General features: G+C 36.8%; 1 long non-coding RNA gene across 1 annotated transcript in view; it reads left to right on the plus strand.

Moving 5' to 3' along the window:
* The window catches only part of LOC129392646 (uncharacterized), a 67,564-nt gene extending 52,974 nt beyond the window's left edge, over positions 1 to 14,590 (plus strand). Inside the window, exons 2-3 of the long non-coding RNA XR_008618902.1 lie at positions 5,062 to 5,157; positions 13,751 to 14,590. This is a non-coding gene — a long non-coding RNA (uncharacterized lncRNA). The remainder of the gene's footprint in view (positions 1 to 5,061; positions 5,158 to 13,750) is intronic.
* The last annotated feature ends 253 nt before the right edge of the window (positions 14,591 to 14,843 follow it).

Below are 14,843 nucleotides of genomic sequence, written 5' to 3' on the forward strand. Positions count from 1 at the left end.
AAAATAAGGGATGAACAGGAGCGCTACAACCCTGAAGGGTGCTTCCTGAAAGGTGTAGATTTGGTGATTAATAGGCTGGTGTGGCTTTTGCAGTCTCATAGGTCTTGGAGAATGACAGTGGATTATTGGAAACAAAATCAGTAGAGGCTCCAGTTGTGGCTGCCATTGCAGATTTTTTCTCCTTACTAGAATAAATGAATGTATCTGTTAGCATTTATGGTGCAGTTACTGATCTTGTCCAAATATTTTTTATGTATTTTGGTTGATAGGCACCATCAGAAGTTTGTCTTCATTGACATAAACACCAATAAATCTTTATTGTCCTGCCTCAGGGATACACAAGCTTTCTGGCTCTGTGTTACAGTCTAGTTTTCTGGGTCCTTGATCAAGGTCCCATTTTGATCCAATATGCATAAAACATCATGCTGATAGGGCGTGAAGATCAGAAAGTAGAAATGCTCCCAGATGCTTTTGTAAGTCATATATGTGAATGTAAAATTGTGTAAGAATAAAGAGCTCTGATGTGACAGTAAAGGACCTGGGTGTTTGAGGATCTGTGGCATTCCAGGCTACTCCTTTCAAAATGAGTATCTAAATTTTAGATGCAGCATTTTTTATGTCTTACTCTGACCATTAACAAGATGATCTAAATTTTATTCATCCGTAATTGGGGTCCATAGTGAAAGAAAGCTTAGTGCCTGGTCCAGGGTTTCAGTGCAAGTAACTGTCAATTGGTCCTCATGACCTGGAAGTTCTCATAGTCCTTGAACTTCCTCTAGCAGACTGAGATACTGAATGGACTTGCTAACTCTAGGAAAAAGATACAGAGAGAAAGATTCTCAAGTTTGGACAAAGGCCATGCCCTCGTCCGTAACTACATTTTGCAGAAAATTTCTTGACTTAAATTTAGCTCTGGAGGCAACTGCCTATGGGATTTCATCTGGCTCAAGCTTCCAGTAATGAACAGTGTGCTATTCAGTCAACCCAGCCATAAAGTTTGTGGTGCCCAGTAATTTAATAACTGAACAGGTCCTACATTCCTATGCCTTCTGCAAACTGCCACACTTGTTTCAACTCACATCTATAGTCTAGAGGGAGTTTCCTATAAGCAATTGACTGATGATGTAAAAGTTGGTTTTACATCCTAATTTAAGTAGTGTAGGTATTGGAGCATCTTGTTTTAAGAATGGCTCCATATAATATTCCTATACCAGATGGAAGAAGACTGTTGGCTCTTAGGACGATGAATAGAAATCGCTTAATAGGCAGAACTTGTGTTTCCATGTTAGACTCTTTTCATGGAAGAAGATCTGGCCTGAGGTAGAGATATATATTGATCCTGGCCAGGGGCTAATGGTATGAATTTTCTAGGATTTGGAAGGAACAAGATCAAAGGATTGATCAAAAGCAAGTTGAAGGAATGGGTATATGCATGGGATGTATCTCTTCAAAGAGTCCCAGAGACTGGAAATGTTTGTGCCTCAAGCAAATACTCAACAGAAGGTCCACAAAGAAGAAAAAACTCCTTAACAGTCAAGTCAACAGGGTAATCTTCTTGCTCAGTAGTTGATGTATGATTTCATCAACAATGTGTTGTTGGGGCAGGAGATCTGAGGAGGGCAGTGAGAAGGGAGAGATGGAAAATGGAAAAGGACATTGCAAAAGAAGTAGAATTTTTGCCAAATGGCTCTGAAAGCCCAGATGAAGCCAGAGATGATGGATCTATAGCTGCAACATGAGCAGGTATGAGTTTTTCTTCAACATCCTGGATTTAAGAACAGGAAAGCTAAATTGATCCAAATTTGGGGATTTACCAGTGGCTATAACTAGAAGTATAGCTTGTAGTGGGTGTTGGATAGGGAGTAAAGGAACTGCTGCTCTTCCTGAGAAAATTCTCTGCTTTCCAACACTGGTAACTTTTCCAAAATTTTTTTTTACCGAGGTAACAGTTTGACAAGAAAGTTTTTAAGATTATGATGAAAAGACGAAAGAGGAAGCAGTGTGAGAACAGGACTGTGAGTCACATTAGAAAGATAATTAGATTTGACCACCCTTGTTGAATTCACTAGCAGCCACTGCACAGGCCTGACTACAAAGCTTGTTCCCCTGCTTTCTGAGACTAACCATTCCCTGGGGGGTAATAGAAGAAAACAGGATCTAAGACATTGAGTGTTCTGGCCACAGATGGTTGCCATGATATACCAGGGAGTCTATCCTGAATAGACAGAGAAGTGGTGAGTGATGGACTGAAAGAAAGGGGATTAAAAGATTAAGGGAGTGCCTGGGTCTAAAGTGATCCATTCTTGCAATCCACCTTGGCTCTGACCATTAGGATTTTCTTGCCCACCTTATAATTGCTCCTTTCCATGTCTGTGCCCTATTCTTCTCACTGGAAATCCTTGCCTCTACCTGCCCATTCATATATTACAACTTTTTCAAATCCTTGTTCAAAACTTATATCCGGGGCTTCCCTGGTGGCGCAGTGGTTGAGAGTCCACCTGCTGATGCAGGGGACACAGGTTTGTGCCCCAGTCCGGGAGGATCCCACATGCCGTGGAGCGGCTGGGCCCGTGAGCCATGGCCACTGGGCCTGCGTGTCTGGAGCCTGTGCTCCGCAACGGGAGAGGCCATAACCGTGAGAGGCCCGCGTACCGCAATAAAAAACAAAAACAAAAACAAAAACAAAAAAAAACTTATCTCTGAAAAGTGTCTTTTGAATCACCCTAATTACACCTTAATTTTAATCTCTTAATCTACATCTCAACTTTGTGCTATTTGAAGACCCTGCGTTATAGTAATATGCACTTGTTGATGTTTCTCTGAAAGTATTTTCACTTATTTCATGTGCATTTGTTCTGTTTCCCTACCCAAACTAAAAAATTGCTAGCAAGTACTCTGTCTTTTCTTCTGTACTCTGACATGGTGGGTTTACTAGTGAACTCATTGATTTAAAGAGATTTAAAAAGAGTTAAATATGTTTATTTTGATTTTACTCATATAGATAGGTTCTGAATTCTTCAATCCAAGATTTTACTAATCTAAATCCAAATTTTATATTTTTACTGGCAATGAAAAGTAAAAGTTTGAATTTTGATTTTGTATTTCTGTTTTATGAAAACATAAACTAACTCATACTGCAAAGGCATTTTTTGCCAGGAGGCAAAAACAGTGAACTTTAAAACCCAGAAGCATTGGAACCAATAAAATACACCTTTAGAATGCTTTACTTTAACTTGGAATTCAGCAGAGGAGCATGAAAAATATACAATTAAGATTATACTACAGAAGGAGGAACAGTAATCATTTTTTAGAGAAAATTTCATCCATAATTGAAAATTATAAGGAAAAAGGTTGAAATTCTCACTAAAGTGGAGAATGTAAATTAATCTGTGGTGCTGATGAGATAGTTCTTGCACCATAATTTATTTTATTCTTTTAATACCAACAATGTTAGTTAATTTACTACTAGTTTTTTTTCATGGGGTCCTCTTACAAACTGAAGTCTTGAGTTCAAATAGATAGATTTCGTTTTGACAAACACTGCTTTATAATGTCCCAGAAAATATTTCCCCTAGAAAAAACACTTTGTTTACTCCATTCATAAAAGATTCTGGCAGGGTTTGATAAACCCTATTTTTTAAAACAACCCTCAAAATAACACGCTATTTGCTTTATGCTTATATACCTTATGGGATATGTCAAAGATTCTGAACCTCACATTTTAAAAGACTTGTTCACTGGCAACACATGAATCTGAAAATGATCTGGCATTCAGGAAACCGGTCCATTTTAACTTGTTCCAAGTAAGATCATGTAAGTCTGATTTAGCATAATAGTTAAAAAAATATATTTAATATAATTTGAATGGCCACTTATAGATTGTGGATGGATTACTCATTTGTGATGGGTTATATAGAGGGAACTCTCTATTAAGGGGAAGATTGGACATGACAGACAATTCTTCTGATCTCTTTGTTTTTTGAGTCTATAAATGAATGAGACAAAACACCAGGGGAGGAATCATGATACCCAGGTTAAGCTATGATCTTCCATGTGTATATGTATATGCACATATAAAATATATATTTGTATATATACATATATATGTGGCACATGCATTGATTTTTGTGACATGGTTTGGTGCTTATTATGAAATTTTTATCATAACAAATTCTAAAAATGAGATTAACAAATCACTTTAACCATAGACCACCGAGAAAAGCTTAGAAATTTTCATTATTTGGCTTCTATTAAAATTGACTTTTATATCAAATTTAAACTATTTTAAGTTATTTGGGGACTTAAGTTTTAAGTCTAGAAATTCAGGATAAATTGGTTCAGGTTGCTACTTTAGGTTGTTAATATAGACCCTGTTTATTTTTCGTTTTACCTTTAAGAAATTATCTCAAAGACCATTTCTAATCTCACCTGCTAGCAACAGAAACTCTTTAACTGCTGTGTCTTTTATTTTGCAAGAGCAATCTATATCTACACTGAAGGTCAATTTCTGTTGCCACATATAATGATTAATTAGGCATAAAATCTGGTGAGATTATTTCTTGAAACACAATCTGATTGTAGTAACATTTAAATATAAAATTTAGGGAACAAGACTATATCAGATCATAAATATATAGTATGTTATCATAAGTTAGGTAGTAAGTTTGATTCCCTATATAAAAATTATACTTATTCCATTATAATCATATCTCATGAAAATACATTATAAGTAAGTTCCTTAAAGCTAGGAACATGTATATTTCTTTCTATGCCCTAAATTAACTGATTATGCATTAACTATGTGGTGCATGGTACGATTTTAGGAATTAAGGAAATAACTGTGCAATGAATTAATGAATGAATATCACAAGTTTCCAGATTATCTGAAGCACATGGTGAGATAAAAAGCAGGGACATCCCTGGTGGTCCAGTGGTTAAGAATCCGTCTTGCAATGCAGGGGATGCCAGTTCCATCCCTGGTCAGGGGACTAAGATCCCACATGCTGCCAGGCAACTAAGCCTGTGTGCCACAACTAGAGAGCCTGTGTGCCGCAATTACAGAGCCCACATGCCGCAACTACTGAGTCCACGCGCTCTGGAGCCCGCGCGCTACAACTAGAGAGAAGCCCACACAACGAAAGATCCAGCGTGCTGCAGGTAAGACCCGGCCCAGCCAAAAAATAAAAATATACATATATATATATTTTTTAAGTGCAGATAGCTTTTCTGCACTCTGCAAAATACGACTAGGTCCTTTGTTATCCAGCAGTGTCCTATTTTTCTCTGCCAAAGAAACTGCCCTTAACATTTCTCAGGTTCCACAAGGAAACTCTACCACTTTTAGAAAGGAAAGAGTAGTTATGTTGAGCCTGTATAATTTATTTTTAATGCATCTCCGCCAGGTCCATTACTGTATGAAAACTGAAACTTAAAATTCATAACTTTAACGCAGCTCATTTAGTATTATCACTGAAGACATATAATAGCCTAGTTAGGAAGTTAGTACAAATTGTTCTCTAACTAGTCCCCAAACAGATCCCTGCTTCCACCCTTGGCCCTCTACTGCCAACACAGAAACCTTTAAGATTCTTTTTAAATGGAAATCCTATCATGTCACTGTAAGGCTCAAATCCCTCCAATGTCTTCCCATTTCAATCAAGTAAAAGCCAAAGTCCTCATCATGGTTTACAAGGCCCTATAGGATCTCTCCTGCCACCTCCTTTTCATCTCTGATCCCATCCCCTACTATTCTTGCTCACTGCTCCAGCTACATTAAACTTGCTGTTCCTTGAACAACCAGGTATCCTCCTGTCTCAGAGTTTTGTACTGGTATTCCTGCTGCCTGGAATGTTTATTTCCCACATGGGCTTCTCTGCCTCTCCCCATCTTCAAGTCTTTGCCCAAATGTCATCTTTTCAGTAAGACTTCTTGGTCAACTCTATTTGAAATTGTAGCCTACCACCACAACATCCTATATCCCTTAGCCTGATTTATTTTTTCCCTTAGACTTATTATCTTCTAAAAACTGTAAATTTAACTTGTTTATTTTGCTTATTGTCTGTCTCTCCCACTCAAGAGTGTATATAGACTCCAAGAAACAGAATATTTTTTCTGTTTTATTTTCTGTCATATCTACAGCACTTAGACTAGTCCCTTGAACATAATAGAAACTCAAATAACTATATGTTGAATGAACTATTACATATACAAATTTTGCTTTAATTTTATCAGTTTTCAGTCATGTTAGAGTCATAGAGTTACTAATGAAATAAGCTAATGAATGAATAAGCTATATGGATTGAAATCTAAAAATGATCTGATACAAATGTCATACTTTATAAATGATATACATTTACAAGTGAAATACAAATGATACAAATGAATATCACATTTTCCTATAAATTATAATATATTGAGACCTTGAACATATTTGAGGAATATACGAACAGAATGAATCATACAAGCACCCATTCCGAGCAGGACCTATGGCCCTGTGGGGTTAGGAGAAGGTCGGTTCTATCCCCACACTGCCCCAAACTGCAGCTGAAGTGGAAATTGTTCTAACTATAAGATGAACCTCTGGATCCAGACAAATATGAATATAAAAGACCTAAGTCAGTTTGGTGGATCAGGTAGGCCTAATGGTTACTAACTGAACCCAAGTCATCACTCATAGGGAAGAATGCTGGATGAAGGTGACCACTGCTGAGGACTTTATCACTTCACCTCTTGTAGGCTTAGGACATTTCCTAGCCTTACCTTTCTTGAGTCATGGGTGATGAGTTGGAGCAAAAGGCATTTAATCAGTCAGATATAGTTAGTCATGAAGTATTCTAAGCGAATACTGGCAACTGGGCCTAATGTACTAACTTGATAAAGTACTAACTAACCATATTACTTGTCCACCACCTCAGAGTCTGCCATTACATGGACTTACAAACAGGTCCTGGCCACATGCACTTCTGTTTATACCAGATGCCAGAATCCAGTGACGCCCATAGCTTTAAGTAGCGTTCACATAGAGCAGTAGAGGAGAAGAATGACATTAGGCCACATCAGTCAAATCAACCTTGGTGATTAGTGGGTTGACATAGGTCAAAGCAATCTCATCCTGTTAGATTCTTCTGCATCCCTAGCACCTGGCATACTCATTCATTCCTTCCATACTTTATTTCTTTGCTCAGAAATATTTATTGAGAACCCACTTGTATAAGGCACTGCTAGAGCTAAAATAGTGAACAAGAACCAACACAGTCCTTGCCAGGATGGAGTATACATCTAGTTGGAGGGGCAGATATAACATAATACAATTATGATATCTATTACACAGGAGAAGTAGAAGTTGATAAGAAAGCATACAGCCTAGAACTGACCTAGTTTGAGGTATAAGCTATAAAGTCTCATAGGAAGTGATTAATCTGAGATCTGAAGGATGGATAGGAGTTTATTAGGCAAAAGAGAAGAGGCCAATATGTACAGAGGTGCCAGTCTGAGGTAGGAAGGTACATGGTACTTTCAAGAAACTGTAGTATAAAGAATAGGAGTGTGGAGAGGACTAAAATGACTCTTATGTATGTGGCAGGAGACAGTTCTTAGAATGTCTTAATGTCAAGGTAAGGAATTTTCTATTTTATCATAACGGTAATAGGAAGAGTTTGTGGAATTTTAAGCAGGAGTCTGACATAATTAGACATAATTAGAACCTGGTTTTTAGGGGAGAAATTACCCTGAGTAATGTAACATTACTTGGCATTTAAAATTTTAGTGGCTGTAGTGCTGTTGATAACATGAGGGTGAAGGCAGGGATTGCTTAAGAGGCTGTTCTATAACTGCTTTTGCTAACTTCTAACTAGGCCATTGACTGTCTGTAGTGATAATCTGAAGTGAGATTTCCTACGGCTATCTTTTAAATCATGCTTTTCATATATTAGTGTAGATAGGGAAAGATCAGTTGAGAGGCTACTGAAGTAACGTGGGTAAGCTACGATGATGCTTGGACCAGAGTGGTTGTGATGGACATGGGAAGAATGGCAGGATTCTAAAGACAGAAAAGAGAACCAATAAGGCTTGCTGATTAATTGGCTATGAGGTAAGAGGGGCTTAACTGGAAACATAGTTGAGTTTTTACTACGCTCATAGACAGGTAAAGAACTGACTAGTGATGAAGAATTGTAGGTCCAGTGTCGAATGTACTGAGATTGAGATACCTGTGAGACATCCAAGTGATAGGCAAAATGGGCACGAGGTATATGGGTTTAAAGCATGGAGGAAAGATCTGAGCTAGAGATATAGATGGGAGTAGTCTGCACATCGATGGTAATTGAAGCCATTGGAATGGACAGAGAATGGAAGTCTAGACATTACATCAAGTGAGATAAGAAGAGGTTGCCTTGAGGAGCTCAAACATTTCAAGGTTGGATCTAGGAAAAAGGGCCATCAAGAGATATTGAAAATAAGTTATCAGAGAGGTGGGATGAAAACCAGTTAGCATCAGCCTACATGTTTATGGAATGGATGAATGCAGGAGAGTTCTGAGGAGATAGTAATAGATTCCTCTCCTTATCAGCAGAACACAGTGATCCCTGGCAGTGCTGGGAGCCTTCACTCTGGGCTGTAGAAAGCAGAAGTACACTATCCCAAACCCCCAAGTATATATCCTCATTGCCCTTGTGTTTGGTCTTGTGTGTGACTGGCTCACTCTGGTCTCTTATCTAGAGGCAGGCACTGATAGTGACAAATTGGCTCTGAGTTGACCTACCATCACCACCACCTAGCTGGCATTCTAGCCGGTTTATCAGGAATGAAGCCTGGTCATGGGCAGTGACATCCTAGGCTAGATCCTATGCTGACAAGGCATGAAAGCCAATGCCAATCCCTTCCTTTCCTACCTTAGACATTTTATGTTCACCACTCATGGGTGGGGCTTGAAGGAGTGCAGAGGGGCAAAGAAGGAGCAGTCATAGACTTAGAGTTCTTAGAGGCCTCAAAGAGTACTTCTCAACTATAGTGTGCACATAAATGACCCAGGCTTCTCGCTAAGATGAAGATTCTGATTCAGTACATCTGCTTCGCTGCCTAAGATTCTGTATTTTCAACAAGCTCCCAGGATATGGGAATGCTGCTACCCACACTTTTAGTAGGTTAACTTATACACACAGGCTAGCAATCCAGAAAATGAAATAGCCACCTAAGCATCTAGAGCAGAACCAGATCAAAAGAGGGATGGGATGCTAATGTAAAGCCCACATCTGACCTCTAGCTTTAGGAACAAGTCCTCCAACAATGTGTATGGATGGTGGTACCTGATTAATGTGCATTAAATCGGATTACTTAAATAAAGGGCTCCACCATTATGGGCTTCATGCTCCTTGGGTGCTTTTTCATTTCCTGGGTCCCCAAACATTTATTCCAGGAGAGTTTGAAGCATAATACATTTGTAAACACAGATACAAAGCAAAATTTCCATAGATTGGCAGTATCTTTAGCTGTGATTTTGCTTGGCAATATAAAGAATATTCCTGGTGGTAAAGGCAATGAAGAAATATTTCTGGTAAAAAAAATTGAATCCACTGAAAGAGTAATTTTATAAGGTATATATTATGTAACAAGTAATTATTCCTTTGTGTATGAGGCAGCCTCAAAGAGTTGTATTTGGATCAGCAGTTAAATTCTAAAATCAAATAATATAACCTCTATACTTATACAACTTTGCCTTCTGTAAGGTATGTTCAAAGTAAAAGAAAAAGCTGAATGAATATGGCATAAAGAGAGGCAGAGAAAAAAGAACTGAAGAATATATAATATAAAGAGAAGCAGATAAGGAAAATTAAAAGGAGGATTTTTACAGGGGAAAAACAATTTTATTTTACTGTAAAGACCTAAATGAATAAAAGAAGACTTTGAATGTGAAGATGATTAAAAAGACAAAATCATTAGCTAAAGATATTTACAAGTTTAGACTCTTTCGATTGTAATTTTAATTAGCTGGACACTGTGGGGGAAGAAAATGAAAAACTACATCATCTACTTACTCTTTAAATTGCATTCCACCTTAATTTTCTGCTCTTCAGTTCTTAATTTTCTCCATTTTTGTTCTAAGTAATCCAGTTATCAGGCTAAAGTGATTTTCCCTCAGCCAGGTTTAGCATTCAGTATTTGCATCTGTGAACCAAAAGTTCACCCCATTGCTTTAGTATTTATTCTTTCAATAACAAAAACTCTCTGCAGGTAACTTTTTTCTAGTCCTTTGTCTATACAGCAGGCTGCTTTATATACCTATGACAGTTAGATGACTAATAACAAAGGCTTCTATTTTTAAAATAATTATGCTCTATTTACACAGTTTTCCACAAAATTTACTCATAAAATTTAGGAGGCAGCAAAGCTTTAAAATCTGTAGTTTCACTGTTCATTAAAACCATTTTTTTGTGGGCAAGCAAGTTGCTTGTTTCTGTTTTTCTGATAAAATACAAGCCAAAAAAAAAAAATCAGTATTAGTTAATCACGTCCAGGATTTATGTCTGTGTGAATAAATTTTTCAAAAATGACATTGATATAGAAAATCACATCTGTTTAGAATAACCTACTTTAGAAAGGGTTTATCTTCAAGATATAATCTGCCTCTTTAGCAGGCTATTTATTTTGCATTTGTTAAAGAAAACAAAATTAGCATAGCTAACCGTGTATTATGTGTCTCTCAGTTTGCCCTGCCTTCCAAAAGGAATTCATTCAAATAATGTGAAGTAACAATGCTGGAGTGCCTTGAGGTATGAGGATGAAAGGCACTACTTAAGTGGTGACAATTATTATTATTCTGCCACAGATAAAGAGTAACAATTGGCTTTTAAAACCATTGTGGATAATTTCATTTTGCTCCCCATACCTCAGAGCCTAGAGTGCTCAGCACATGTTATACACTCAAACTAGGATAACACATATACAGTGATGGGGAATATAAAAGTAATTATCCTAGTAATTAGACACCCCAAATAAACACTCATTATAATCATTAGAAAATGTTATCATGGAATGCTACAGAGTTCTCTTACCTGCAAGTCTTTTACAATAGGATACTTGGGTCTTTCTGGCATGGTTTATGAGTACCACTGAACACAAGGTAATGACATTGATTAATTGTCCTGTCTATGATAAACCTCTTTGAAATGCATCACACCTGAAAGACCTTCTTATTTAATGCACTACTGGAATGATGTAACAATTTGCTTAAAGTTTGGATATGCTGCAGCAGCGCTGAGATTTTATTCCATCTTTTCTTGCCCATTTTTCCTGAGACTTGCTGCAAAACGTCTTCAGACTCTTGCATGAAAGTCAACTGGAGTGCTTTCGAACTATATAGATGCCTGAGGCCCTGTTCTTCTTTGGGGTCAAGTAAACCCAATTCGTGAATCTGCAGACACCTGCTAAGATGAGGAGGGGATGTTTGAAGAGTTAGAGAGTGGCAAGGCATGGTATTCTCCAATAAGGTGATATTTCTGTCACCAGCTGCAGCTCCCCACCAGATGGTTTCCCAGCCTGGGTTGGATGTACATCCTCTGACTCCAAACCCCACCCCCCCGACTCCTATTGTAACACATAATAGCACTATGTTGTAATTGTTTGTTTAATTGGGAAGCCCCTTCTTGCCTCTCAAGTCTGTAAAATAGGACCTTGTGTTTCTTGCCTACTCTTCAGACTCCAGAATCTAGTACAGTTCCTGGAACATGGCAAGTACTCAAGAAATACTTGCTGAAGAAAAGAATAAATTAATGAATACACTTCTTAAAGGAGAGCAGCTTGAGTCAATTAAGTACATTTTTTAAAAAGAAAAGGAATTTACCTTCCCAGCAAAACGAAACAGAGAAGCAATAACAACGGTTAACAACTAACAACGATTAAATTCTTGCTGTGTATTAGAAATAGTTCTAAATGCTTTAATGGTAGTATTTAATTCATAGAACCCTGTAAGTGAAATACTACTAGCAGTAATACTATATTTCAAAATAAAGGAAGGTCCAGCAACTTGTCCAAAGTCACATATCTAGAGAGACAAGACTGGGACTGAAATCAAGGCAGCTGGACTCCAGAACCCATGATCTAAGCTATTGCTCTGAGTAGTACTGGCGATGATAAGGGGGCTGTGTTAGGAGGAGGCAGGGGAAGTGCTAAGAATAGGGTCCTGCTTTCAAGGGAGCTTGTCTGAATAACTTGCTCCCTCTTTTTCTCTGAAATTTAAGAGAAGCAGAGAGAGGGAGAGAGGAGAGGAAAGGGCAAGGTGGGTGGGGTTGGTGGGAAACAACTAGTTCTTCATCAGCAGGTTTGTGACCCATTTTATACTTGTTTGATTCTGTTCCAGACAAGCAATACTGAGTGAAAAAGTCTTAAACCAGCACTTAATTCATATTTTTAAATCATTCTTTGAGTATTAAAAAATATGAGAATTATTCTTTATTAGAAAAAGAAATCTTTCCTTTGAAATTTTTTTTTTTGCTGTATAAGTAACCAACATATTCTTTACATATATGTATGTTTCTCTCTATATACATTTATATATATGTAAATGTTTTCTTAGAACTTTAATTTCACGCTAGCAATTTCAATACTACCACCATAGTGTTTATGTATATTTTAAAACTATCCAATGATGTGATAAAATAGCTAATTCATTTTTACTGATGATCATGAAACCTTAGAAGGATTTAGGTTTATCAAGTCTCTAAACAAAAATTACAAAAATAATATAAGGTGAAAAGAAAGAAATAACTTGATTTGTTAGGGAACAGGGTTCAGGTACAGGATGAAGCGTATCAAAGGCATATGAAATGTCATTACTTTGAAAAGAAATAAAAGAATAACAAGTTTAGAAAATTAACTATCAAATTACATTTTTTTAAGAGGGGCAGTTAAAATGTTGATGAACAAATATAAGATGATGACTCAGGGGCACTAAAAGTATGAAATGTGTGGGTTCTACTAGATAATACAATAAGTACTGGGAGTTCCACTTTATAACCCTTTGTGATTAAACAGCATATTGCTGAAAATGCAGATGTGATACTACCATAGGAAAGCCAGTCTTTTTAAAGATGTTCCTAATTAAATCATGAAAAATCGAAAAGAAAATGTTGAGAGAAGCCATTTTGAAGATTTTATTAATGATGCATTCATAGAGAAGGCTTTATTAGATTTGAACAAGCAAATGCTAATGTTAGTGCACAAAATGATAGATAAGCATTTTTTCCCCTAAAACATACTTTCAGGACAAAAAGATTTTTGTAATCCAAATAGCTTTAGATTCAGTTAAGTTGTAGTAGTAATAGATTTTGATATGTGAGTTAATAATGCTCTAATTAATTCATATCTGTCTATGACAGATGTATGGATTTCTACCATTTCTCACACAGCATTCTACCACTAAACAGAGGATTCCTTTTAATATTCAAATAGTTTTTCTAGGAGGGCCAGAGGGTAATGACTTTACTTGGAAATTGATATCAAAATATCAAGTGTAAATTGTTCCATTGCAGAAGCTCTTGTTAAATGTTTTCTGCGAAAACCCAGGGAAGACCCAATTTAGGATTAATCTATGAAATGTATTAATAATTTCAGAAAGTGACAAGTACATTTCTTGTTATTTTAAACACTATTACCTCCTCATTCACTGGCTAATTGCTCACTATCCTTTAAAACTCAGCTTAAGAATCACCATAACTGAGAAACTTTTCCTTATTCCTCTTTCTTTTTTGGCTCCTAGGTGATCCCCTATCAACCTGTGGACAGCCTGCTCTTTACAGAACTATAATCTCTTATCTGCAATTATAAAATCTAAAAATCTCTGAAAAACAAAAGCCTTTTGTGTTTGGTGCAAATCCATTTGAGGACAAGTCCTGACCTAGGAAGTTCTCTGCAGAAATAGTACTGTGTTTGTTGATTATGGGCGTGCTTCCCCAAACAACATTAGGGGGTTGGCATGATTTATGGCATATGTATAATGCTGCTTTTTCTAGAATCTGAGGAATATTTTGAAATACATCTTGCCCTGGAGTGGGGTGATCCTGATTGGCCTGGGACTAAAGGGCTTCCTGGGATGCATGACTTTCAGTGCTAACACCAGATGAACCCTGGGCACACAGGGACATTTGATTCTCAGGCCTTAGCACAATATTGAGTGTATATAAGATATTCAAAACATGCTTGTTGAGTGAATGAACAAATGAAGGAACGAACAAATGAATGAATAAACTGCCTTTAGATATTCTCTGTTCAGTATAAAAAGTCTGAAAATATTCCATGTAAATGAAAAATTCACCAAAGTCAATTTAGACTGCTCCCTACCAGAAATGATGCCATTAACGTGTTAATTTTAAATGTTCTAACATATCCCTTTTAATTAATTCTTTTAATTTTCTCAGCTATTCATTTAGCTAAAACCAAAAACACACAACCCAAGGTGAATCAAAAGTCCTTGCTGGTGGAGGCTGAAAATCACTCATATTTACTTTGATACTCACAGTAACTCTAACACCTAAATGGAGATGTTTGGATATGAAAATAAATTTGTTGAAAAGAATTTTTTTTTGGTCTGGGGTAAATAATAAAGTGGTACATACTTGATGAACATCAGAGAGTTGTTCCTCTAAATTATAAATTGTTATTCTCTAATTAATACTAGTTAATCTTTTTACTATAGCCTGAAAATGGTATGTTTTAATCCCTGCATGCTATATTAATATAAGGTACTTCTATACTTATCATTGATGATGGACTTAAAAAAAAAAAAAAAAAAACCTCTGCAAACTATTTTTTTCTTATAATGATAGTAATACAAACCCACTTTAGATAAAGGC

Source organism: Physeter macrocephalus, chromosome 12 (genome assembly GCF_002837175.3).
Source record: "Physeter macrocephalus isolate SW-GA chromosome 12, ASM283717v5, whole genome shotgun sequence".
NCBI classification, from domain to species: Eukaryota; Metazoa; Chordata; class Mammalia; order Artiodactyla; family Physeteridae; genus Physeter; species Physeter macrocephalus.